Raw genomic sequence first — 27,797 nt, forward strand, 5'->3', positions numbered from 1 at the left:
GGCTGCTTTCTTGCCATTAAACCATGCAGTTAGTCTATTGTAGCAGGATTTAAAACAGATGTGTGGGGCCCAGGATTTGTCCTGATCTCCAATTTTACAATCAAAATAATGGAAGTAAGCAGTTCTCAGGAGGGAAGTAATTATTCGGTGCTGTGCAATTGTCATGAAATCCCCACACACGTAGCAGAATGAATTTGTCTTGTTGATGCATCCTCGGTGTTTTGAAGTGCCTGAAGCCATTGCAGAGATATGTATCATATGCATCACGAAAATAGGGAAAACAAAATGAGAATTGATCATATACATGGTTACGTGAATTTTTGCAAAATCATAATAATGTATATCTCAAAAGCTAGAAGTGATGAGTGAAAACTGGTTTTGTATCTGAAATCATCACCCCAAAATTAGGCTAGAACAACTATTTTTATATTTGCCTCAATTTCTCTGCAAACCAGTGTAATTGATGGCTGTTATTTCGCTCTATGCATTGACTTTGAAACAAAGAAATCTTCTCCTATCGTAAAGTTTACTGTTATCCCCACCTACAGATATATCCAACTGTGTTGTATTTACTATGTGTCTTCTCTTATCTCTGGATATTGAATAAATTATGTTTCTTTGGAAGGTATTTCTTTATCATTAGCCATGTCATTTATACAGTAACATACTGTATCACGTGTTAAAAAAATAGTCTCAAACATTCTGACGTTTTCTGGAGTTAAACTTCACAACACCTTCAGCAAACTTGCTTTCGAAATATGCTTTCATTTTCCTTTGAAATTAGTTCACACCCAATCTATAACTTGTGTTACAACAATATATTTATTGATAGGTCTTTTGAAAATCGATTGCTGTGAGCATAAACATCAGTTTTGAAATTCTAGCTTCTATAAAAGCCGACTTTCTCTCAGTTTTTCATATTCCTTATACTAGGTCAAAAAGTAACATTAAAGAATATTTTTATATAAATCACAACCAAAAATATATTTCCAAATAAAACTCTCAGACATTTTCCATTTCTATGAAAAAACATAATCAACTATTTTTTTTATTGAAGAAGGAACTTTCATTGGTAAATCGTTTTTCTTTTATTAGAACAAGTTATTATTTTATGCACTTTAAATTATTGATCCAAAATCTTTAATAAAATAATTTAAGAGCCATTTGATATTAATTAGCTATAATAAGGGTGTGATTATTGCATCATCATTTTATATCCATTCAGACAAAAAGTGACTGTCACATGACAATCACTACACTAACCAAAAATGGGGTGTTCAAAGCAACTCGTATTAAATTTGTTTTTTTTTCTTAAATATTCTCAGAGGTTTATTCGTTTTTTCTTTTTTTCCTAGTCAATATCGGTTTTATATTTACATAACTTTATTAGTGAAATACTTCAAATTTCAACTTCATCAAAATTTTACCCGTGGTCAATGTAATAGAAATTATTCACTAGTTCCAGTCAACCATTTTAAGAGTCCCTGTTTTTTTTATTTCATTTGTATCCCTCTTTGTACTATTTTGGTGTTGTTTCTTCTCAAATGGGCTCTGTTCCTCTGAGCTGGCTGTTCTCATACCTCCACCACTAAGGTAGCCCTGATTCACTTATCTTATCCCATCTTGCCACCCTTGTTGCATCCAGCATCCTCAGCCTCTCAGTAACCAATATCCTTAGTCTTTCCTCTTCTGGAATCTCCTCCTCCCTCATGCATTTCCTGCAGGTATCAACCAACAATGGTTTAAACAGAATACTAATTATCTCGAGGTCTCTAGGTCCAGAGGCCTGCCAAGATCATGGACCTTGTCCCTTCCTCCAGATTCAGCAAGAAACATAAACAGAACAAATCAATAACATGAATAAATATAAGGAGTGATGAAATTAAGTAAAACCTTTGCAGTCAGTGGCCCCAGCGTGTTTACAGTCCAGTACAACAATAAAATACTATAAAGTGTTTTATATGTTTAGTTCAGGGTCAATGCGTGTGTGTGTCCTGTTGGTTAAATTGTTTGTTGTAAAAGAAGTTGGAATTAGTTTGTGTTAGGAAGCAAACATTCGTTTCATGTCAGTTAATGTGGCAAACAAATAAAAGGATAGATCTGAGTGGTATCTATTTATGGATATGTATATCTTGGCTATTTAGAAAACTGTGCAAGACAAAACAATAAAAAGTGTTTCATTTATTGAATTTCTGACAGCAAAGAAATAGAAGTGGCAAAATTTAGAGCATTTATTTTAACATAATAAAATTTTAGTTCCCAGGGCAAGAAAACAATTGGAAAAAGCTATAATATTTAGGAGCGAATTTTTTCAAAGTAACTAATTTAAAATTCACAAACTTTCATTGTACGCATTGACAGTTGCAAAACTATCAGAAGAATGCTTTGATCAGAGTTCAAGTATTCACTTAAGCTGTATCACTGTGACTTTAAACAAAAACTATTTTGTCAATTTTAATCTTATTTTCTTTGAGTTTAAGTTAGAAGCTTTTGTTTGTAAGGTATATCTTTAAGTAGAAAAGTTGTTTTTGTTCTTTGTGGTGGGAGGCTGTGTCAGGCAAAATACATCTGTTATCTATAAATATAGCAACTTATTCTGTATGTAAACATTTTACAGCGTACTAAACAATGAAATATTAATTTTCATTCAGCCTTAAGTAGTGGAGGCTTTTTAAAATCTAATACTTGTCTTTCCTGTTGCTATTTTCACTCTGTTCTGATTGATCTATTTTCTGTCAGTCTTCAAAAATATAATCATGTAATTGATGCATTCTATTTTAGTTTAATCACAAAATTGGAGGTAACATTTCACTTGATTGTTGCAGTCGTCAAATATCCCCCTGGTGACAATCTTTTTAAATCAAACTAAATTAAATTTCTTTCTGGCTGCAGAGAACAACTCTTTGTTAGTACAATTTTTGTCCTTTTAGCAATTTAATTTAATTAGCGATTATAAAACCTGCAATAATCAATAAAATAATATTTTTGAATTTATAAAAGAACTTGGATTTATAAAAGACCAGAAATTGTCTGAAGCAGGACAATTAAATAAATAAGTATTTTAGTCGACTGCTGAACATATTGTATTGCAAAATTAAAGATTGTAATAATAAAATTCATGGAATAGCTTTTCATGTGCCATGAGGTCCCTTTAGTGAAGAAATGAGGAATATGTAATATCTGGAAGTTGTTTAACAGTTTCTCTTTTATTTCTTTACCAAATGCAGGTCCTCAACTATGTTTACATGCATCACTATCATCATCATTATTTAACGTCCATTGTCCATACTGGCATGGGTTGGATGGTTTGACCAGGACTGGTAAGCTGAGGGGCTGTGCCAGACTCCAGTCTGATTTGGCATGGTTTCTACAGCTGGAAAGTCTTGTGAGTGAATTTGGTAGATGGAAACTGAAAGAAGCCTGTTGTATATATATATATATATATATATGTGTTTGTGTATGTGTGTGTGCCTGTGTTTGTCCTCCCCCCACCATCGCTTGACAACCGATGTTGGTGTGTTCACATCCCCATAACTTAGTGGTTCATAAAAAGAGACCAATAGAACATATACTAGGCTTACAACGAATAAGTCCTGGGGCCGATTTGTTCGACTAAAGGTGGTGCTCCAGCATGGCCACAGTCAAATGACTGAAACAATTGAAAGAATGAAAGAATACAAGGCAGAATACAGCAGACTGGTTCCTTGTTGCCTCTTCTGGGCACATAAAAGGATTCCATTGTAGAAGTACGTAAGCCAGTGAAGATCTCTTCAATTATAGACGTTCTTCCTGCAAACAGTACTGAAATTTATCTCATTTATGTCTCGTTTACGTTAAATGATTGATAACTGTAATGGCATTGTTTCTCACATGTTACATTGTCAAAACCACCATAAACAGTCTATCTTCTGGGTTAAATATCAGTGAACTTATTAAATAGAACCAAAGTAAATTAAGAGACGGAATCTCCGTGGATATGAAACTTGGACTATTGACCTACTTTGGTTTTCAATAAAGAACAATCTCTAAGACTTATTTTGCACTTTTGCTGAGAAGATTGATGAAACTGCTGGAATGGATATTTAAGCTGAACATCTACAGGGGAAATATGGGGAGACAAGGAAATTGGAGGAAGGAAGTTTAATCAAAATATTTGGGTGGGAAAGAAATCAGTGATTGAGTTTAAATGCTGCAGACTCTGCTAAATGCATTCAAGAATTAGGTGAGGATATTAATGGGATTAATATAATACACCTGCTACTCAAAATGATAGACTGACCAAAGCATAAGGGTAGACTCCACCCTTACATTACTTGAAAAATAAACCAGGACATCAAGCTTTAAGAACAATAAAACCATTTTAAACTAGAAAATATAGCAAAAATAAATGGAAAACAGCAAAATGAAGAAAAATTATACATAAAATCTGTTGAGGAATTTATTGATAGATAAAAATCAAAGTTCACTCATTGATTTATCAGTTTTATTTAAGAAATCATGTAAATACTCTAAAACATTCACCAAAATTAGTATTAATAATGAGCGTACATACAGTATGTCATATCAAGGGTGTGTATAATATATGGTGTAACTGATGTATATATCATATGCTATTAGTGGGTGTATGATACCTTTATTTTCACCTGCAGCCGTGATATAGTTTGATCGTTAGCAAGACAAAGGAGAGTTCTGTGTTCCCTGCCTTAGTTCTGAGAATTCGATCCTTTCATTCGAATACAACTGGTTGAGAGTGAAAGAGGGTGAGGGAGAGTAATAGGATAGAGGGGGAGTGTATTAAAGCAGAGAGTGCGTTTGTGTGTGAAGAGGAGAGAGCTTCAGAGTGGGTGTTGGTAAATATGTACAGTATGGGGGAGAAACAGAGAGGGTAAGGAGGGAGAGAGAGAGAGAGAGAATGAAAGAAAGAGAGAGATTGAGTGATAGGGGAGAGAGAGAGAGAGAGAGAGAACGCAATAGGAGGGAGAGATTGAGCGATAGGAAAGAGAGAGGGAGAGAGAAAAACAAAGTGAGAGACAGCTTGTAGGAGAGAGAGAGAGAGAGACAAACAAAGTGATCAGAAGGAGAGATGAAGTGATTGGAGAGAGAGAGAGGGGGGGCATAACAAGAAATGGCGCAGAGGAGGATGTAAATATTTAAAACTGTTTCACCTCAATAAATGAAGTTAATACTGCAAAGAAATGTAAACCTAAAACAAAAGAATTATTGCAAAGCATTTTTTACAGAACACACGAAATTGAAGGCAGTTGAATCATTAGAAAGTTGATTGTTCCTGAAACTGTAACAAAGGAACTTCGACACAATTTATGATGAAGACATTTCCATGTATTATTAATAACATTACTTATGTGTGATGAGTTTATCTCGCTTCTTCATTGTGAAGCGAAGAGACATTGTAATTTTATGTGAAATATATAAGAAGTGGCAAAGTAACAAGATTTTATCAATAAATTGTTTTAGTTTAAATATTTCTCGATAGAAATGGCTTTTTGAAAGGAAAGATATAAGCAATCAGTTGAAGAGTAGGAATTTAGAAACTGTAGAGTAGGTTGTATATCATAACAATAAGATCAACAATGGCTTTCTTTGTGGAGAATGGAACGGAACCAAAGTAAGAATAATTGAAGGTTGAGAGGTTGAGACGCTTGGAGAAAACTAAAGAAAGTTTTGAATATAACCATTACAGATAAAGAGAATTGGCATTAAATGCTGTTGAGAGGAGCATCTTGAAATTAAAATCACAGCTGATATATTCTGTTATTATTACGTATATAGTTATAAAGATGTAGCCTATTATTATTATTGTTATTATTATTATTATTATTATTATTATTATTATCATTATTAGATATAGATATATATCAGATATAATTTAAGTGAAAGACACACCAGGATTTCATGGATATTTGTCTCTTTTTTGAAACTCGGATAATGCCTGTTTGTCATTCCGTCTCCTGTGATTTGTTGGTGACTGGCTTTCAAAAGTTTCTCTTGAATATTGTAAATTAATTGTCATCAAAGAAGTCCAGAAGTTTCACTCTTTCCTTGTGCTTCTTTTCCTACGACCATATATTCCATACATTCCATCTACAGTTCCATATCAGTTGTATCAATCTTGGAATGGTCATTAAAATTCTCTCTTGATTCTGCAGTTCCAGCTTCTCTGTACTTTTCCCTTCTGCTCATTACCATTTACAGAATGTTGCAGAAAGCATGGCATCTGCTCTTTTTTTTTAATTTTTTTTTTTATATTACTAATAGTAATTCTGTCAGCTCAATCTCCCTCAAATCACACTTGTGGGTCTCAAACAAGGAAGGTCATATTGGATAATGTAATCTTAAATACACTATGTCTGAAAATAAACAGGGTAACCTTGGTTGGTAGATTCTTAATAATAAATCAACTTAATTGGGCTAAGAATGAAGCTAATCAACCACAACAGCTTAATTAAATAATTAAAGTTACTCTGTTATTAATATTACATGCAAAATCAAAGACAGCGAACTGGCAGAACCGTTAAGACGCTGAGAAAAATACTTAGCAGCATTTTGTCTGTCTTTATGTTCTGAGTTCAAATTCTGCTGAGGTTAACTCTGCCTTTCATCCTTTCGAGGTTGATAAAACAGGGACCAACTGAGCACTGGGGTCAATGTAATTGACTTACCCCTTCCCCTAAAATTGCTGACCTTGTGCAAAAATTGAAAAACAATATAATATGAAAATTTAAGATGGTGAGCTGGCAGAGCTGTTAGCAAAATGCTAAATTGCATTTCATCCATCTTCAAGTTTTGGGTTCACATTCTGCCAATGTCGCCACCCCCTTTCATCTTTTGGGGGTCAATGAAATAAGTAGCAATTAAGTATTGGGGTCGATGAAGTCAACAAGCCCCTCCCCACAAAATTTCAGGCCTTATGTGTGTAGCAGAAAGAAATATTACCCAGAAATCTGAAGTGCCAAAGTTTGAATACGGAAACTAATAATGAGATTTTTACCCAACATTAGTCAAGTTCTTTGATTCTCTTCTTGAACCACAAAAACAGCTACGTCATCTTTGTGTCCACCATTGATGTTTCAATATACAGTCTAACTCATCTATCTTCAAACATGTTTGCTGTTCTAACCTGGTTCTGTGTTTTATTGTATTAATAATAAAACTAGAGCTTACATAAAAGGTATCTGGGAAGTATGAAGTAAAATGATGAATAAAACGTACTCAATGCACTTACCATACACTTCAAACTGTATTCTCCAACACACACACACACACACACACACACACACACACACACACACACATATACGTGGCCTAGTGGTTGAGTTTTGCACTCACAATCTCGAGATCATGAGTTCGATTCCTGGACAGGGTGACACATTGTGCTCTTTAGCAAAACACTTTGTTTCCCACTGGTTCAGTTCACTCAGCCATAAATAGATCCAACCTTCAATGAACTGAAATCCTGTTCAGCAGGAGGAAATTTGGCCAGCTCGCTAAGCCAATGGGGAGCCATCATTTGAAAGCTAAAACAATGCAAAGTACATTGTGACCAGCGATGTGTAACAACATCTGATAATCTGGTCACATGGTACCACAATATATATATAAATATATATGAACATGTGTGTATGTGTATGCATGTAGTTATATTCAGATATGTACAGAGTGAGTTAAAGTAAGATCCTATTTTAAAATACTTATAATTTATTTATTAACTATAATTTTTAACAAAAATAAATATGTGAAGAAAGCATATAGCATGGAGTTTTATTTAAAATTCGATATAGGCACTAGCATTTGCCACCAGCATTTGCCACCAGCTTCTCAAACCTCCTGGGAACCACATCAACTGATTTCATCAGGAACTCTTGTGGGATGGAAGACATAACTTCTTGCATTCACCCTTCAAGTTCTTCCAAAGTTGTTGGTTTGGTAGAGTAGAGTTGTTCCTTTAACCAATCCCAAAGAAAAAAGTTGCAATGTTAAATCAAGGCTTCTGGCTGGCCAATCCTGTGAACCTCGATGACCCATCCATCTCCCAGAGAAGTGGCCATTCACGAACATCGATGGCAAAATGTGGAGGAGCGCCATCTTGTATAATACTCTCCCCAGTACTCATAACTGGCCAGATTTGATCTTGCAGCAGAGTGAGTCTTCTTTCAGCATTTATGGTATTACAAAGGATAAATGGATCCACATTCTTGTCTAAAGTCATTCCACACCATACCATTACCTTGGGCCGATCCTGCATTTTTTCAGAGGTAATACACGGATCTTCTCCTGCCCAGTAGTGGCAGTTGGGATGGTTCAGAAACCCACCGATGTGGACCACCACTTCAACACTCCAGAGGATATTTTTAAAGAGATCAGATCATGTTTGTAGGGCTTCTAAATTTCAAGCAAAACAATCAATCTGAAGAAAAGCAACACAGAATCAATTTCCATACATTAAAGAAGATACACAACAAATTTGAGGAAAAAATGATAGTTAATAAATAAATTATAAGTATTTTAAAATAGGGAGCTACTTTTCAATTACCCTGTATATATGAATATAAATATGTGTGTGTGTATGTATATATATATGTGTGTGTGGGTGTGTGTGTGTGTGTGTGTATGTATATATATATGTATGTGTGTATATATATATATATATATATATATATATATATATATATATATATATGTATGTATGTATATATATATGTATGTATATATGTATGTATATGTACATATATATACATGTATGTATATATATATATATATATATATATATATATATATATATATATAGATAGATAGATAGATAGATAGATAGATAGATAGATAGATAGATAGATAGATAGATATGTATGTATGTAGATGTATATTGATAGAAGGAATTAATTTCCAAGTAATCAGAGATTGTTTTATTATTCATTCTCTCAGAAATGTTTCATTCCCAAGATTTTCTTGTCTTATTATAAAAATGTCTTCATCATAATACATGCACACACACACACATACACACATACACACACACACACCACTCATTACCATATCTGTAATGGTATATATTCCACACCTTTTCGCATCATCATTTTTTTAATGCAGCAAGTGCAATATTGTGAGTGCAATGATGGGAAGGAATCATTTCAACAAATTCAATTTATTTATTCCTAATTAATATTTATTGGAGTTGATTTACTTAATTATCAGTTGAAATACCAAATTAAAACATTTCACTTCTCAATGAATTATTAACTGAATATTAATTAAGATAAGACCAATATTTAAAAATAAAACTCAAAATGAATGAAAATAATAAATGATGTAAATATTTTAGACACCGAGGGACAGAAACATGTTGCGGTGGGTGTATATACAGGAATTCCACTGAATATAGAGTGTTGGGTATCGATTAAAACAAATTTCAATTTCTTCATCGGTACAACAATTATTTACACTTTTGTTCATTTTCATTTTACATTCATTTTTGTTTTCATCTGCCAGCATGGGTTAGATTTTATTGGTTTCAAATTTGGCACAAAGCAAATAATTACAGAACAGAAGAGGTATGTCAATTACATTGGCTCTGGTGCTTCAAATGCCCAGAGCTTGAGGAAGAAAACCTGTTGACAGGGGAACTGACCACAAATTCATTGCCCATAGCAGAGCAATTTTTGGAGGGCTCTCTCTCTCCCCCTCTCTCTCTCTCCCCCCTCTCTCCCCCCCCCCTCTCTCTCTCTTCCTCTACCAATGTATATATTATTTCTACTTGTTTCATGTCGCTGGAGAGCAGCCATACTGGGGCATTGCCTTAAAAGATTTTTGTCAAATACTCACGCTGCTTTTTTTATAAGCCTGCGACTTGTTCTGTTGGTGACTTATCTGGAACTGCAAAGTTATGGAGACATAAACAAGTTGTCAAGTGGTGGTAATGGTGGTAGTGGTGGTGGTGGTGGGGAAGAAGGGGTTGACATATTAAGACACAAAGATACACAAACATAGAGATATCTGAGAGTTTGCTCGTGCACTCTATCACTACATTCCTCTTATTCCCTTCAGCCATATATCCACATGTATCCATAGCAAGACACCTGTGCTTGTTCCGCTATCATAATTTAGCCTTCCAACACCCAGCATAAAGCTGCCCACCTCCACCTTCCATTCCCAAATACTTTCTCTTAATAGGGAGAGATTTTTCGATTTTCTTTTCCTCTGTTCTCTTCAGTCTTGCAAGTTTCATGGTAACTTCAGTATAAAAGCTCCCAGTACACTCTGTTAAGTGGTTGGCATTAGGAAAGGTTTCCAGCTGTAGAAACCATGCCAAAAGATGACTTGGAGGTCCCCACAGCCATGTAGTTCATAGGTTCCCTATCAAATCGTGCAATGCATGCCAGCATGGAATGTGAAAGTTAAATGGTGACAATGATGATGGTATATATATATATATATATATATATATATATATATATATACATATTTGTTTTGCAAGATTTTTTATGTGAAATCGTGTGTTGAAACAGATGTTGTTGTACTTGGGGATGGTCATATTGCCAGTTTAGCCAATAAAAACACACGCACTGTATATTTGGTGTTAATTTTTTTTTTTTTTTTCAGCTTTATATTACATTAATCTTAATCTTAATCTTATTTCGGCCAGAGTTCTTTCGTCACACTTCTGTGACCTCATCAGTGGTCCTTTGTTTCCTTCTTTCTTATGTGTGTCTCACCTTGCTAACTATCAGCCAAATGGCTGATAGTTAGCAAGGTGAGACACACATAAGAAAGAAGGAAACAAAGGACCACTGATGAGGTCACAGAAGTGTGACGAAAGAACTCTGGCCGAAATAAGATTAAGATTAAGATTAATGTAATATAAAGCTGAAAAAAAAAAAAAAATTAACACCAAATATACAGTGCGTGTGTTTTTATTGGCTAAACTGGCAATATGACCATCCCCAAGTACAACAACATATATATATATATATATATATATATATATATATATATATATATATATACACACACACACACACACACACACACACACACACACACACACACATATATAAGTGCATGTGTAAGCAAACAAGCTTACATACGCACACATGTATATGTTTATACACTCACCACCCAACCCCATTGAACTCAGTTGTCTCTCCTCCATTGATACTTTCCTCTGTATCTCTCATGTTCAGACCATACACTAAGCATTTCCCCTTGTTCTTCCCCTCTGGGTCAGCAAGCCTCATTTAACTTGATGGAGTGACAAGTATTCCAGCTGTGCACCAAATCTACCAATTCCCCCATTCTACAAGAGCCTAGTAAATTAATGACCAGTTCCCCAGTAATTTACTGAGTAATTAATTAAAATAGTGAATGACTGCTTTCACATGGTAGGTCGTTCAACTTTTATTTATTCTGGTTCATGTAAACTTCCATGGCTTTTATGTCGTATTTTCTGTGTTGGTCCTACATCAAACTATGAGCATCACAGGAAAGCAAAGTATTCATATCATCATAAAATACAAAATGTTCTTTCTGTTAATTTGTCTGGAGTTTTTTTTTTCTTTTTCATTCTGTTTTGTATTTTTAAATTACAATGCTTTGTTATTTTAATTAATTTTTGAAGGAAAACTTCATTGCTTCTTACTTTCCAGAAAACTTGTCTGACAAAGAGATCGGTGGTAATATAAATCTCAGTGCCAGACCAAATATATTTGACTTATATTTCTATATATGTTGGTTTTGGTATTGGCAGATTTATACGTACAGAACAACAAAGCATTAAACTATCTTACATAAACACTTCCAAAACAATAAACTAATCAAAATAGAGTAATATATTATATATATATATATATATATATATATATATATATATATATATATATTATATATTATAGTTTTGTTGCTTTTTGATATATTTTTTATTGATTTATTTGTTATCCCCACTAATACGAATATATTTAGAATAGATATTTCAACAATGTCTTAGCAAAATAAAACAAACCAGCCTCCTTAATGCAATATTGATGGTAGCTTGGCTAATGCAATGCCTCTATAACTGAAGGCTTGTAATCGGTTCGAATATTTAATCTACTCAAGATTAAATATTTCTTACAAAAGTGAGACAAATATTAAGACCGAAATAATCTTGTATAGTTTAGAAAAATATTTACTAAAAATAAAGTTTAAAAAATGGTAAAGATTGGTCAGATACAGAGAGAATTACCAAATTGTTTATTTGAGAAGAAAAATACTTATTTGTAATTGAATAAATTGAATTGTACGGAAAGGTGGAAGAAAGAAATTTGAAAAAAAAAAAAATCATTCAAACACTTTATTGAAACTGTTCTGTTGAGTTAAGCTTTTTAGATTGAAATTTTCTGATGATTTGGTTTTTGTAGATATGAGTGAAAGATGTTGCTGTGAAGCCTAAGTAAATCTCACTTGATGTGCTAACACACATGGATATAATAATCTTCTGACTCCTCTGCAAGATCGTCTGCTCTCCTCATGTAGAATTTTGTTCTGAATATATTGCTGTAAAGTAAGATTGTCAGGTGATCAGTTCGTATATATTTTCTTTCTAATATATTCTATAATATTTTACTTCAGCAAAGTTCCTCTTCTTTCTTTTTGAAGAAGGACAAATATTTGAAATATCCGCATACATCATCACCATCATCATCATTTAACATTTGCTTTCTATGCTAGCATGGGTTGGACGATTTGACTAAGGACTGGTGAACCAGATGGCTGCACCAGGCCCCAATCTGATCTGGCAGAGTTTCTACAGCTAAATGCCCTTCCTAATGCCAACCACTCCGAGAGCATAGTGGGTGCTTTTATGTGCCACCGGCACGAGGGCCAGTCAGGTGGTACTGGCAACAGCCACACTCAAAATGATGTTTTTTACATGCCACCTGCACAGGAGCCAATCCAGTGGCACTGGCAACGACCTTGCTTGAATGTTTTCTAATGTGCCACCGGCCAGTAAGGCGATGCTGGTAACGATCATGCTCAAATGGTGCTATTTACGTGCTACTGGCATGGAAGCCAGACAGCTGCTCTGGCAATGATCATGCTTGGACGGTGCTGTTAGTGCTCCATGGCACAGATGCCAGTCATTGAATATGATTCAATTACAATTTCGATTTCACTTGCCCCCAACAGGTCTTCACAAGCAGAGTTTAGTGTCCAATGAAGGAGAGGTTGGCATGAGTGCCAGTTGTGGAATTTGGTTACATATGTATATATATATATATATATGTATGTATGTAATATATATATGTGTGTGTGTGTATATATATATATATATATATATATATATATATATATATATATATATATATATATATATATATATATACATATATGTATGTATGTAATATATATATATGTAATATATATGTGTGTGTGTATGTGTGTGTGTATGTGTGTGTGTGCTTCCTACTTTTCTCTTTCTATATTTAGTGTTGATACATTTACTTTCTGGTTTTATTGTTATGTCTTTAACAGTCATTTCTTTTTTCTTCTTCTTCTTTTACTTTTCTCTCATTCCCCTCATCCCTCTCCTCCCTCTCCTTCTCTCCTTCTCCTCCTAACACTCTTCCTTCACAATCTCCTACTTCCACTTTACTTCTCTTAAATGTCTTTTATTTACTCTCATCCTATATTCCCCCCTTTTACTCCCTTCTCTACATTTTTACTCTTCCTGCTACTACTATCATTGTTGCTGCTGCTGCTGCTGCTGCTGCTTGCTTCTGTTTTATACAGCTTAATTGTTGCTTCAAAAACATGTCAGAATGAAATCAGTTTCTTGCAAAGAGAAATTAAAAAATAAGTAAATAAATTTATTAATTTTTTTTTTCCTTGTCATTTTGGACTTTTAGTTACATTTTGGCTGTCTTGAAGCAGTCATGACTTGAGCAAAAAGTGTAAAAAATAATGTTTTTCTCTCCTTTAAAAACATTGTATTTCTGTTATTACATTAATTTTTATTGAAAATAGAAAATAGTAAAAAAGAAAAAAGGAAGAAAAAGAAAAAAGACTTCAGCTGTATCTTAAGAACATCAATATTTACTTTCTCCTTACATTGTAAGATTTATGTAGCAACCACAGTCATGTTACACAAATAGTTCCTACTATGTGTGAGAGTTCTTTTTTTTTTTATTCAAACATATATTACCAGTGTTCTAGACATTGAAAATATATACCCTTTTTAACAATTTTTTCTAAAATTGAAAATTAAGATGAAAACTGAATTTTCAACCTTGCTTTAAATATCATTTTCAACTTTCTCGTTTTATAGGTCTTCTTGCAAAAGTTGATTTTTTTGGTTAACATGAACCCTAAAGAAAGTAAAAATCTTAGGAAAAAACTATGATCAATGCATATATTTTGTAAAGTCAAAACATAACTAAATTGTAAAAATTTCTTATAAGTTTTTATTTCCTGAATTTTTGAATTGCAAATTGAAGACACTTTTCGAAGATGTTCCAGATTATATTACAGATAAAACTTCAATTCCTGTCCACCACCTGAATTGTTTTGTCACCAAGGAAGCTGTAAGTTGATCGCTCCATCAGTGGTTATTTTCAGGAAAACATCATAAATTTGATATTTCCAGTGCTTAGTAAATAACTTTGAAATACATACAAAGCACATAAATACTAAAACATGATGAGACCGTATATATAAGAACTAAGAAATAATTCTTTTTTTTTACACATAGGATAGTATTGCTACAATTATATTCTTTTCATAGAAATTACCAAGTTTTTGATGCCTTTAATGATGAAGTACCTGTGGTATTATTGTAGGGTTTTCAAGACTGGGTGGGGGCGAAAGAGAGGTGCCAGTTACATTTCTCTCTCTGGCTAGCAGACTTTAGGCATATAAAAATTTCCATTCACAAGGCGATTCGTACTCTGTTTATTATGAAACACTGTTTCATAATAGTAGATTTTAGCCATTTTGTACAATGTGAGGGTGAACACAGTGGATTATCTCATTTTCTTAATTCTCTCTCTCTCCTACTCTCTCTCCTACTCTCTCTCCTTCTGTCTCTCTCTATCTGTTTGGCCAAGTGTCTTCTGCTTTAGCCTTGGTATGACCAAAACCTTGTGAGTGGATTTGGTCAATGGAGACTGAAAGGATTCCATCATATTTGTGTGTATGTATGTGTGTATGTTTGTCCCCTGCCACTGCTTGACAACCTGTGTTAGTGTGTCCATGTCCTTTTAGTGGTTCAGCAAAAGAGCCTAAAAGAATATCTGCCAAGCTTTAAAAAAATATGTCCTGGAGGGTCAATTCATTTGACTAAAAATTCTTCAAGGCCCCAGGATGGCAGCAGTCTAATGACTGAAACATGTAAAAGACAGAAGAATGGAAGATATATATATATATATATATATATATATATATATCAGCACATAGATATACATGTGTGTGTGTGTGTGTGCATATTTTCCCTTCTTAATGTTATAAAACCAAAAGAGAACTGTTTAATTTCAGCAGTTTATTGTATATACATTTGAAATTCTTGTAGATGTATCCATTTTAAACTGTTGTTCATGTGATTTAATTCACTCTGACATCTGCACATTGTTCTAACCATGAAATACACAACCCAACAGCTATGCACAGACTATAAATTCTTCCTTGAATTGTAATTCTTCTTTAAATCCAATAGACTATAAATAAAGATGGTGCACAGCATTGCACTGCCAAAGACTGAGAAGATGAAACGTGGATACAAGTGGAAAAGAATGAATTGCTGAAACTGAACACTTAGTTATTGACTGAAGTTATAACATGGAAAGGGAGATATCTCTCTCCCTCTCTCTTTCTCTCACTCACTCTCTCTATCTCTCCCTCTCTCCCTTTCTTCCTCAACCTCATTCCTTTCTACATTTCTACCGAAAGTGGTTAAAATATTCTTAGTTTTGTAAGTTAAATTATATAATTTATGTTTAAAACAAATTCTTCAGATTCAAAACCAGGAGTTATAGCAATTGGCAACATGAAAGAAATTGGTAAAACATGCAATAAGAACTGAGGAGAAAGAAGTGCTTGAGGACCACATAATCATTACTGAAGTCCTAGGCTGTGATAGAAACACTTTCTATCATTAATCAACTAACCAAGCAATCAGCTGATTAATTATCTAATCAACTGGTAATGAAAATGAAGTGAAACCTAACCAGTGCCCCAGTGTGTGTATGCTATTATTTGCAGTATTACCCTTCCAAAGCACAAGATCTATGTATTGAGTATGTATTGCAAGAAACAGCTGGGTTTTCTTTCACTGTTCAACCTACACAAGTTAACATGGGAAAAACAAAGAAGGAATTTTTTAAAAAAGTTTCTATAAAACTAGTTTTTTAAGCATAAAGTGACTTCTGGTGGGGTCCACCAGAATAAAATAGTAATGAAAGGGATCCAGAGGCAAAAAATGGTTGAGAACTGCTATTCTATAACGACATTTGAACAGCAAAAATTAGCAGCAAAAATTTCAATAAATTCAAACCATTGTTTTAAACCAGCAAGTATAATGCTGATTGATAGAGTCCAAGCTACACTATGCTTGCAAAAATGCTGTGAGATTCACAACTAGGCTTTTGATCATTGATCTTCTTGAACAGAGCCTGGGTTCAGGGTTAAATAACAACAACAATGCTAGCCCCTTGCTATCTCTGTGCTGTGTACATGACACATCATAAATTATTAATCCCAAAATACATTAATTTATAAGTTCAGATATTTTAGAATCCAAAATTTTACACAATCCTTTTCTTAATTTTCTCCTTCTAATGTTTTCAGCTGGTTATTATTAAAGTTTATGGGTTAATCAAAGTCACATATAACTGACAAAATCCCTTTTCAGTTTTTTTTTCTGACTTTATTAACAAAGTCTGAGGCAGTTATTTTTTTCTTTTACTCTGCTCGTCTGATGAAATGTGTTCCAATATTTCCCTTTTGTTTTCAAGAAGATAACCACTTCATTTTATTTAAACTTTAAAAAAATTATGAAAATAAAGTCTGACATTTTCTCTAATATTTTATTGTGTTTGATTTGGTAACCTTACCATTTCCTGGGAGCTTCGATAAATTAAAGCTGATGTGGTTGTTACACTTGGGTTGTCAAAATAAATTGAAAGAAAATGGAATTTTACTTTAAGAAGTCACCAGATTGAAAAATATGAAAGCAAAGCAATACAACTTGGATATATCACATGACATAAGTTGTAGCCATCAAACAAAGGAGTTGGTTAAATTTGTAAAATGAGAAAGAAAAATATATCTTTCTAAATTAGTTGACAGCTTATCTTCATTGTCAGGAGAAAGACGTAACCTAATTTAGATGAAAAAAATAGGCAAGAGATTAAAATGTAGTTTATAGAAGTGAATGTTTGATGACAGCTAACTGTATTGAATGTTTCATCTAAATTGTAAACGATGCATTAATTAACTCAGAGATATTGATGTAATTAACATACACTAATCTTATAATTTGGTTCCTGATGGAAGTTTAAAAGAGAAATATTCTAAGGAGTGAGTCGTTATCTGCGAAAAGAAAAGAAAAATGTCTTCACTTTGCTAAAATATTTATAGATGCCAATTATTGAATAAAGAGGAACATAACGTAAAGGTCGGTTTCTCCAACGAACATATTAATACAGTCAATACTTTTGCACAATCTTAAAATCTTCAAAGTTACGCATGTAATTTTATTTCAATGTATAAAATGTAAAATCCAAAGAGACTTGACCATTCTGCTTCATTCATTCGCCTTTCGGTTTCAATACAACTGTTTAACCATTCCTAGTTAATTCACACTACATTCTTGGTGGTGGTGGTGGTGGTGTTGCTTCTGGTGATGGTGATAGTGGTGACAATGATGATGCTGATGATGAATCTAAGAGACAAGATGAATCCTAGATTTCTATATAAAATTTATTTATTGCATTCTTGATTGAGAAAAATGTTTTTAATGTATCTTAAAATGTCAAATATTTCAGATAAAAAAAAATAATTTGGCATTTTTTATGCAAATCTTTCATTGACAAGTTTTTTGTCTTTGTAATGTGGAGTAGATGTGTAAGAATGAAACAACGATGGACATGATTAGAATACCCAGAATGAAAAATAACCGGTGGTCATTGATGATAAGATATCTCTTAAAAGAAGCTTCAAATATTCAAAGGAAATTGCTGTTTGTTGGAAATAATTTACAGAAGATGAGTTTGCAGAAACGTTTATGTTGATTGCAGCAGTGTCATTGTTTTGTCCAGAAAAGTAGAATTGGTGGAAATGTCAGATGATTATTTGTGATTCTTTGGAGAGGAATAACTGACATATCTGCAAATCTAAGAGGTTATTTCCAGCAAATTGTGATTTTATTCCACTGCAATGGAGGAAGACATTGATTTCAGGATCAGCAACCAACTTCTCATTTTGATAATGCAATGAAAAGAATTTGTGAAATTACAAAAGCACTGCTGGCATATTCTTTTTGAAATGTTGCAGAAATGTAAAAGACACTCGTAACACAATACAATAACAGGTGAAATATTTGGTTGCAATTAAATTTCTGGCACTTTTTAGCCTGGTGCCATTTCCTGTGTGTTACAAAATATATTGTGACAGGAGTTCCTTCTGTTTAACGTTTTATCAAATGAAAAGAAAATATTGTCATTCTATTGCTGCTTATACCATTAAAAATATGAAATCGTCATCATCACTGTTGTCATAGTTATCATCATCATTGCTATCCCCACCAACACCACCGCCACCACCATCATTATCATCATCATCCCATCATCATCACAATCTTTCTTGTGCCTGCTGCAATTATTCTGTTTACACATTGCCACACTCAGCAGGGAGCCCTTGTAGCAGCACAAGCAGTCAGCACCATATTAGGGGAGATCTCGCGGAAGTCGAGCAAAGTTGGATCCTGCACACAATCGCCAAGACACACATTAAACCCATGGGAATATATTTTGGTGGAGCAGACAGTTCATTATAACCAACCCCAGTATTTGACTGGTATTTATCTTATTCATTGCAGAAGGATGGAAAGTTAAGTCATTCCAGGTGAGATTTGAACTGAGAATGCAAAGCGGGCTAAATACTACAAGGCATTATATTGTCTGGTAATCAACTGCTTCTGTCAATACATCATTTCTATAAGCAACCATTGAAATACATGAAGTATTCCAATGGTTAATTATATTGAAGCACAATCAGTACAAGTATTGATTCATCAATAGTGGAGAGCAATGGTTTAGCAGGATAAAAATTGCTGGGAAGGAAACAGTTTCATGAATTAACAACTGAGTTTTGAGTTATTATGTTGATAGAAGGGACAAGGCAGCTCAAAAGTTGTTACACAAACTAACACACAGAGTAATACACAAAACTTAATCTCATTCTTGTATGAATGACATTCTGTGCAATGGATTAACAGTAGCTCACAAAAACTGCTTCAGTTGGTACAAACACATTTATAGAGAGGAATGGGTTCAGAGCTGCATGCAGTCTTTGTTAAAAAGTGTGGCAAATTCTCATGATTGTGCCCCAAGATGACATCACACAAGAGAAGTTTCTCTGTTATGTTTGATCTGTTAAGTATATTGAGAGTAAACCAGTTATATCCCATAATATTGGCTTTAAATTTTGGTGCAAGTCCAGCAATTTCAGGGGAGGGTACAGGTTGGTTATATCAACCCCAGTCTTTGACTGGTACATATTTTATCGACCCTGAAAAGATGAAAGGCAAAGTTGTCCTCAGCAGAATTTGAACTTAGAAAATACAGACAAAGGAGATGCTACTACCAGTTTGCCTTCTTAATCCCTTAATATTGGAAATAGAAATGTCACATGACAAGCGACATGTGAGGTGGTTGTTATGACAGCAAAGTAAACAACTGAGGCAGAAGCAGACAATTACTGTAAGAAATGATGTTGAGTGTTGCATGCAATTGGAGACTTTTTATATATTTTCTCCACACACAAAAGTGTAACAACCACAATTGTTTTATGCATTTTTTTTTATTTGTGTATCACAACACCCTGAAATGTTCCCCGAGGGCCAAGGGAACAGCTAAAGAAAGGATTGTTTTTTTTATATATATATATATTTTTTTTTATATTTAGAAGTAATAATGTTGTTGGAGTTTTCTTCATTTCCAAGTCTAGACTTATATAACCTCTAAATAATATCTACACAAAATATTACCTGACAGACAAGCTACAATATTTTACAATCAAAGAGAAATGTTTTGTCTAAACAATTTCTGTTTTGATTCTTTCAAAATCTAATCTCCAAATGGTGTATTGATAATCTTATTCCCCGAACTCTCAGTAAATTATTAGTTAACCTTAAGTTTGTTACACAGCTTGAAATGATATATATTGATCATTGAATGATGTATTGAGAACTAATTTTCTTTTCGTACATTAATATTCGTCTTAAGATGTTGAATTCCGTTAATTATTTTAACAACTTAACATCACGTTTCACTTATATTTCATTTGTTATCAATATCTTATTTTAGTTTTATCTACATTGACTTTGGATGTCAATCAGTGGTGAAAATTAAATTAAACACTACCAAAGATATAACATGCACAAGTTTGGCATTCATCTCATGAGAGAATCATTTCATTTTAATGCAAAATCTATTTTTCAACAAAAAGAAAAGAAAAACATGTAAATTGTTTATTCTGAAAAAAGATTTTACCTCAGAATATATTTCTTTCGTTCAATTACAGAAATACCTCTTACCTTTTTCCTAATTGTGAGTTCTTAGATTTTACACACACACACATACTGTCACTAAAAAGTGACAAAGGGTGCAGAGAGCACTAGCATTGCTAGAAATAAGAGTCAGAGACTCCATATCCACAGAAAGCACATTTTCTATTTAACTGAGAGGAAAGATGCAGACCACCTACACGTCACTAGTTCCCTATTAAACCCTCCATTGCATGCCAGCATGGAAACCAGATGTTAAATGAAATGATTATGCTTAATGATGTTAGACTTTAATATGTCCTAGGACCACATCATGTTCCAATGTCTGCTTTGGCATGGTTTCTAAGGCTGGACGCTCCTTTCAGATACCATCCACTTTACTTTATGGAGTGAGTGCTTTTGCATGGCACCAGCACTTGTGAGGTTTCCAAGCAGCTTTTCACTGAGTGGAAATACAATAGGCAATGAAGCTGCTTTATGCTGGGTGTTGAGAGGCTAAGGCATGAGAGTAGGGTCCTTATAGAAGGGGGGGGGTAGAAGTAACCGTGGTGGAACTGGGAAAAAAAAATATCAAATAGTGGGGATGCAGGGTGTAGCTGAAGGTAAAAAGAGGAACCAAAGTGAGCGAGAACAGAAGAACGAGTAGTGGTTGGGTAGAGGGTGGGGTAGGGACGATTGATGAATATAATGAATGAAGAATGATTGAGAAGTGATCGATTATAAATATAGATTAGATGTTAGGAAGAGTTGGTGATGATTGTAGAGATTCAGTGATGTTGAAAGGTGAATGTAGTGAATAATGGACAAGGGTGAAGAGGTGATCCGTAACATATAGGAGTCAAGGGAGAAGGTTGGAGATGATGGATGCTCCTCTACGTGTGTATGTGTGCAAGAGCATACAAAAGTGTTATTATGGATACAAGTGTATGAAGCTGTCAGTGCTGTGCTAACAACACTAAACTATGCCTTTATGTGTGTGTGTGTAGACATATGCACATGCATATATGTTCATATATATATATATATAATGTACATACACACACATACACACACACACATATTTAAACATGTATATATATATATATATATATATATATATATATATATGTACATACATGTATGTATGCATGGCATTGCTGTGTTGTTAAGAAGCTTGTTTCCCAGTCTGAGTGCTCTGTGGGTCAAACCAACAAGATGGCACCTTGGGCTACTGTCTTCTCCTGAAGTCTGGGTGAACAAAAGTCTTGTCAGTGAATTTGGTAGCTAAAACTGAGAGAAGCCCATAGTCATCAGATGTGTGTGTATGTATGCATGTGTGTGTATGCTCATGCACACTTGTGTGTGAGTGCGTGTATGTGTCAGAAAGAAAACAGGTCAGCTCAGTAGCTTCCAGATGGAGATCCTTTAACGAGTGAGTTTTTTCCTCCCAAATTTGTTGTATTTCATTCACATACCCTGATCGAGTCTTTCAGATTATCAAAAGCATGATTAACTGGATATTGTATTTTAAAACATCACCCTGGCCCATAAAATGTGTGTGGGTAGCAGTATAAATGCCAGGGGTAAAGTTGAACTCACACAACGCAGGAAGTTTCTTGTTCAATAACGTATCTCATCCTCTCTACAGTTGAGATATACATAGAATTTTTCTGGAGATTAAATCTGTTCTTGAAGTAAACAATACTTACACGAGTATAGACTTTGTAATGTAATGATTTGAACTGACAAATTTCACATGCCCTTTCATACCATAATATCAACACTAGAGGCCAAAAGAAACTTTTAATTTATTTATTTCTATTAGGTAATTTATAAGAATGGCCATTTCTTCTGGTGCTCAAACATATATACTAAATATCTGAAGGAACTTTAGGGTATTTTTTCCCCCTCTTTACTAATCAATAAGAACTTGTAAATCAGCCATGCCTTTTAGCATCTAAATCAGAAAATATAATAAATGATGGTGTTTGGTACTGTATGTATAGGTTAGAGAGAGAGAGAGAGTGCTGAAAATATTGGATAACAAGCATGAAAGACTGAGAAAGCAGGCAAAGGAATGAGAGAGAGAGAGAGAGAGAGAGAGAGAGTAAAGTATGTATGCTTTTGCGTCAAACTGTCAAAGAAACTTAGCTGATCAAAACTTTATATGAGGTTACAATATGTAATGACTACTTATAAACAACACTGATATTTTAGCTCACTCTTTTTCTTTTTTTTTTGACAGCTTTTATATTGTAGTTTCTTATGTATCAATTTATCGAATGTTATAATAATGGCATTATAAATATGATATAAATATTACTGTTGACAAATCATTGCTGATATTTCTATCATATTTTGTTATTTTTTTTATGACAGCTGTTATATTTCATTTCTTATATTAAGTTCCTGTTGCTGGTGTTGTTGATGTTGTTTCTCCATACTGGTAAAATATTGACAGGTCTACAAATTTCAACTATCTGATATGTTCTTGGAGAATTTCTTATACAACTGTGTTTTCTTGAAAGCATCAAACAGTGGAATTAATACCAAATTTTTTTACAAGGTAGTATTAATACTGGTGCTTTTCATAGACTAATGGTATCTGGGAAATGAATTTTTTGGATTCAGAATTCAGTTTCTCAACTCTGCACTCAATAACAGCAATAAATGGTAAATGAAGGAAGCGAGACAGAATCAGGTGAAAAGTTACAAAATATGAATTATATCTTTTAGATTGTTAACCACACAATCCAAGGGGAAACATTGTAATATATATATGTGTATATATATTGGCTAAAATAATAGTGCACTATTTAGTTTCAACCTTTTATGTTCTGAGTTCAAATCCCATCAAGTTTAGCTAGTAATTTGCACAACTAGAGTAGCTTTCACTGTCCACAAGGTAAATTGTGAAACAAAAAGGATATGAAATAACTATGGGCTCTTCCCTAAGGACCAACGTTGACCACAGTCTGCCAGACTTCAATAAAAACCAAAGTAATATCTAAAGAAAATCATATTCACTAGTTACGTAAATGATAAACTATTTGTAATAGACACATCACAAGACATTGGGAAATTAAAAGGGGATGTATGTCACAACTCAGTGCCAAGATCTAACACCCTGAATGATGCTTATACAACTTCATATCAAGACATAGACATTCAGACTCAAAACAGCAGATACATTATATTAGTATTCAGAAAAAGACACAAACAAAACCAACATGGAGACTGGAAATAGCCACAGAGCTACAAAATACAAGTAAGAAAATTAATGCTTTGGAGAGCATTTAGATTCTCTTCTACAAATGAAACATTCGATACCGAAATCCATAGAATAAAACCAGCATTAATTAACAATGGATAATCAAGCTGGCCAGTAGACCAAACTACTGGTGGATATAAACAGAAATATGGTGGAACAAATATATTAGATATTATCCTGACTAAAAATACACATATTTCATGCAAAGTGTATTAAATGAATCAATGCATGCCAGGTATAGAACAAACGAACACATAATAAAGAATTCCATTAATGAAACACAGACAGCATTACAGCCGACCGTAAATGGATCATAATATCTATGACAAAAACAATGAGATCACAAACGTCCTTATTAACACATGGCCATATAAATCGGAGTAAAAGCTACAAATTACTAATGTCGTCTATAAATTTGACTATAAATGTGTAAAGTTGCAAACTTCAGGATTTTATCTGTTACAGTGGCCAGATAAGTACAACTCTTTCTCATGGACTCACTATGGATAGACACTAAGGAGGAATGGCAACATATTATGCCACACATCATTAAACAATGCTAGATAGAATAATATTAACAGATTCTACATCTCTGCTTTATAACATTCCTCAAAGAGTCAGACAGTTAATTACTCAAGCAATATCACAACATAAGTCTGCAATCAACACACAAATAACATACCAGGGTGAATCAAAGGTTTTATGTATTTTAAACTTTAATTAAAAGTTCAGACAAATTACATATGAAAAGCATTTGTTCATCAAATTATATTCCATCAAAGTATATTGCTTGTTGCTATAATAGTACCAAAAGCTCAATTCTATGCTTATACCATTTGGCTGTACTCATTTTCAACCTCATCCACATTGTTAAATTTCCATCCATGTAGGAAATTAACTATGGTTTGGAGAAGGTGTTAATTTGATGGTACAAGATCTGGACTATAGGTAGGGTGTGGCAGCAATTTCAGCCCCTTGAATTCCTCAAGTTTGCACTTGGACACACTGGCAGATGGACTGTGGCATTCTAATGCTGTAGGAATTCAGGTCTTCAATTGACCAGAGAGTAATGGAATGGCCAGTAAATCAATGTGTCGAACAAAAATAATACCTTGTACTATTTTATCTGGCAAGTTACATGAACCTAGCTATTCAATAAGTAGAGAGTGATAAAATATTTACCATGCAAAGCATGAGAAACAATAAAACTGAGTGAAATCCTTTGAATGTAGTGTCACACTTTAGTTGCAAACCAATGAATACAACCAATAAAAGACAACTGTTAATCATTAAACAAAGAGATGTTCCTTTGAAATAGCCAACATGATTGAAATTAATTATCTTAACGCGACATTTCAATCAGCGTCTGTGTGTTAATATTATATACTCTTATAAATATAAACTTTTGAAATATATAATTTAGAGCCTGCGTGAGTAAAAAATGTTTTTGAATTTGACTTTCATGTAACTTTGGTAATTAGAAAAACAATTATGTTTTTATTGCCAAGTGTCAGGTGAGTATTAATAACATGGTTATTATATATTGGAGTTAAATACTTGCTACTTTCAAATATTGCAATTTTAATAATCATCGTATCTTTCATTTTTCACTAGAAGATCCAAGTTTAATCTAAAGTACTTTGAATAAGAATTACTACCTGTCACTGGAATTAAAAAGAAGAATATAGCTTGTGAGATGTCATATAGATACCAAACACTAAGCCACAACTGCTATTAGCAGTAGCACTTGGTAGTGTGTGGTAGGCTTTAACTAACTGCTTTAGATGTCTGTCTGTCATAACATCCAGACTTGTTCTCCATACACCAGCTTCAGAAGTGAAAATACTTATCTTTGGGAAATTTAGTTTTCCTTATAATGCTGGTAATACGTAGAATGCACCATCCAAACGTGGCCGATGCCAGTACCCCTTGACTGGCTCCCATGCCGGTGGCATGTAAAAAGAACCCACTACACTCTCAGAGTGGTTGGCATTAGGAAGGGTATCCAGCTGTAGAAACATTGCCTGATCAGATTGGAGCCTGGTGCAGCTGCTGGCTCTCCAGACCTCAGTCAAACCGTCCAACCCACGCCAGCATGGAAAACGGAATTTAAATGATGATGATGATTAGCCTTGTGACTCAGCTGCTGGTGCAGTGTAGAAACTGGAATAAGTTTAAGCCTAACAAGTCAATGCACAAGAAATGAACTTTGACTCTTTAACTTAAATTATTATTATTTTGTGCATTAAATTCATTAAAGTTAACTTGGCTGTTACAATGTTCATTAAATACCAACATATAACATTACATTATGAGGAAGAGTCCCACTTGGAACTCTAAAGTTTTAATCTTCCTTTTGACAGAGATCTAATTATTTACACCAATACAAAGATAACTTGGAGCTATGAACAGTGTTTGTAGTCATTATACATCAGTATGTATTAATTATTAAACAGGTTATTTACAGGTCTGTGGCATAGGCCATAAAATTGCTGCTAAACAAAAAGAAACTGATGGAAAAGTAAAATAAAATATAATACATTCATTGATAGGAATTCAATAGAAAGGCTGGTGTCATTATTACAAGATTAGAAACTAGAGAACGTTTTATATGTGTCTTTATATGTGTTTTCAGTCGTTGGTTCATACAGAAAGTGGAAACTGATATACTGTATTCTGTGATGTCATTTTAAAATGTTCTGCCATATATTCTGGTATATACTTTCAATTATATACTACCATTGCTGCTTTATATTGTACATATACTTGCTCTCATTCAAAGGTGGAACATTGCTATTGAGAGAAACAGTGCCTATATTGAGAAGTAGGGATGTGATCCACAGAGGACCAGCTTCATTTTGATGTATGATTCATGTTCCTGTGTTGGTAATTATACTGGTTCTAAACAAAATGGCATTACTTGTTTTTGACTCACCCTCTTAGTATATTTACAAGAGATTTGATGAATGGCAAATTGTATGATCGTTGTGCAGGAGGTGCAGGAGGTGCAGTGTTGCATGTTAGTGAAACATGGAGGATGTGTGAGCAATGGGGAATGAAATGACCATGTTCTACATTTGATGTGTAATGTTGGTAGGGAAGTGGGGTGGAGCACAAATGAGGCAAGAGAAAAAATATTACAGGAGGAATGAGATGTAATGTTTAAGAAAGGAGACTGTACTGATGCAGACATATCATGTTGCTTATGGAGAATGGCATTTTGGTATAGAAATGTTATGCAACCCAAGTGGAAGAATTATGCAGAAGCAGAAAATATGGAAGAATTGGTGAATCTGAAAATGATATTCACTAAAAGATGAAACAGAATGGTAATAAGTGATGAGACATTTGGCTAGAGAACATCATTCAGAGCAAAATTGGTGACACATTCTATTAGAGAAGATGGTTCCAACCAAAAGTAGTGAGATATTCTGCTAGAGATAACAATTACATCAAAGAGACATTTCTTACCAAAGGTGGTGAAGCAATGCACTAAGTCAACATCACTTTTCTCTTTCTAAAATCTACAAAATAAGTAGCAGACACACTCCTGGAATCAATCTAATCCACTAAAACCCTTAAAGTCATGGCTCCAGCATGGCCCCAGTCCATTTCCTGAAACAACAATAAATAAAAGACTAAAGTCTACCAGCCCATGCTGGTGCTATCCAAGAATGTTAAAATGTTGCTGAAATATTTAGTAAATAACTTAAAAGAAAATTCCATTAGTTTGAAATCTAAATCTAAAACTGAACACTTTGTAATTTGTCATTGCCAACT

The sequence above is a fragment of the Octopus bimaculoides genome, chromosome 16 (assembly GCF_046866305.1).
Source record: "Octopus bimaculoides isolate indiv1 chromosome 16, ASM4686630v1, whole genome shotgun sequence".
NCBI classification, from domain to species: Eukaryota; Metazoa; Mollusca; class Cephalopoda; order Octopoda; family Octopodidae; genus Octopus; species Octopus bimaculoides.